This window comes from Canis lupus, chromosome 30 (genome assembly GCF_048164855.1).
Source record: "Canis lupus baileyi chromosome 30, mCanLup2.hap1, whole genome shotgun sequence".
NCBI lineage: Eukaryota > Metazoa > Chordata > Mammalia > Carnivora > Canidae > Canis > Canis lupus.
In genome coordinates this window covers 39,467,901-39,469,222 of record NC_132867.1, presented here as the reverse complement: position 1 = coordinate 39,469,222, position 1,322 = coordinate 39,467,901, and positions in this window count along the sequence as shown.

Here is a 1,322-nt window from a genome sequence, read left to right as displayed (position 1 = left end):
TATTTACTTCTGTTTTCTAGTGTAGCACTATTCAGACTTGTAATACTGGTTTCAGAGCATTTTTCAGAACACCCAGGGGTAGTTCTTTCAAAGTGCATTGAAGAAAATATATCATGCAAAGTTCTATTTTGATCTTTTTTTTTGGTTAAAGATTTTATTTATTTATTCATGAGACACACAGAGGGAGGCAGAGACACAGGCAGAGGGAGAAGCAGGCTCCCTGCGGGGACCCCAATGCGGAACTCGAAACTGGGACCCCGGGATCATGCCCTGGGCTGAAGGCAGACGCTCAACTGCTGAGCCACCAAGGCTCCACTCACTCCTCTGTTCTAATGCATATATAGCTGTTTTCCAAACTTGCATCATTATTAAAAACATGGTGATGAATAATCTGGTACATAATATCCCTTTGCACACAAGTAGGGGTGTACAGTAGATTCCAGAAGTCAGATTACTGGGTGAAAATATACATATGGTGTTGCCACTCGGGCGCCCCCATTTTGATCTTTTTTTAAAAATTTTTTTGAACTGTTTTTTGAAGTGATAGACCTTTTTTTCTAAATTTTTAATTTTTGTACTTATAAAGATATATTTTGTATATATCAAGTAGTCTATTTATTTAACAGACGTGCATAAGCTACTTAAATAGAACCGAGAAAGAGAGTTGACATTGAACATATGCTGAAGGGATGACTTTTTTGATGCCTGTGGAGACCCTAGTCGTAGTCTAATCAAGTGTCCATTTCCTGCCACGTCCTATGTTATCAGGGAAAAGCAAATTAAAACAATAATCCAGATGCGACTCTGCACCTACTAGCATAGCCTGAATCCAGAATTCAGACGGCGACAGAGCGACGAGAGCGCTCATTCACGGCTGGCGGGGAAGCAGAATGGGACAAGCACCTTGGAAGACAGTTTGGTGGTTTCTTCCAAAACTAAACCCACTCTTGCCATATGATCCAGCAATAATCATGCTTCTTGGTGTTCCCCCAAAGGCATTGAAGACTTATGTCCATATGGAAACCTGCACACAGACGTTTCTAGCAGGTTTATGCATAACTGCCAAGACTTGGAAGCAACCCAGCTGCCCTTCCAGTGGGTGAACGGATGAATAAATTGAGGTCCATCCAGTCAATGGGAGAGTGTGCAGCGCTAAAAGGGAATGAGCCATCACTCCGTGAGGAGGCCAGGGGGGATCTTAGGTGCCTATCACTAAGTGGAAGCAGCCCCCAACCTGAAAAGGTGGCAGGCTGTAGGATTCCAGCTTTTATGACGTTATGGGAAAGGCAAAACCACGGAGACGGTCAAAATCAGGGGTTGAG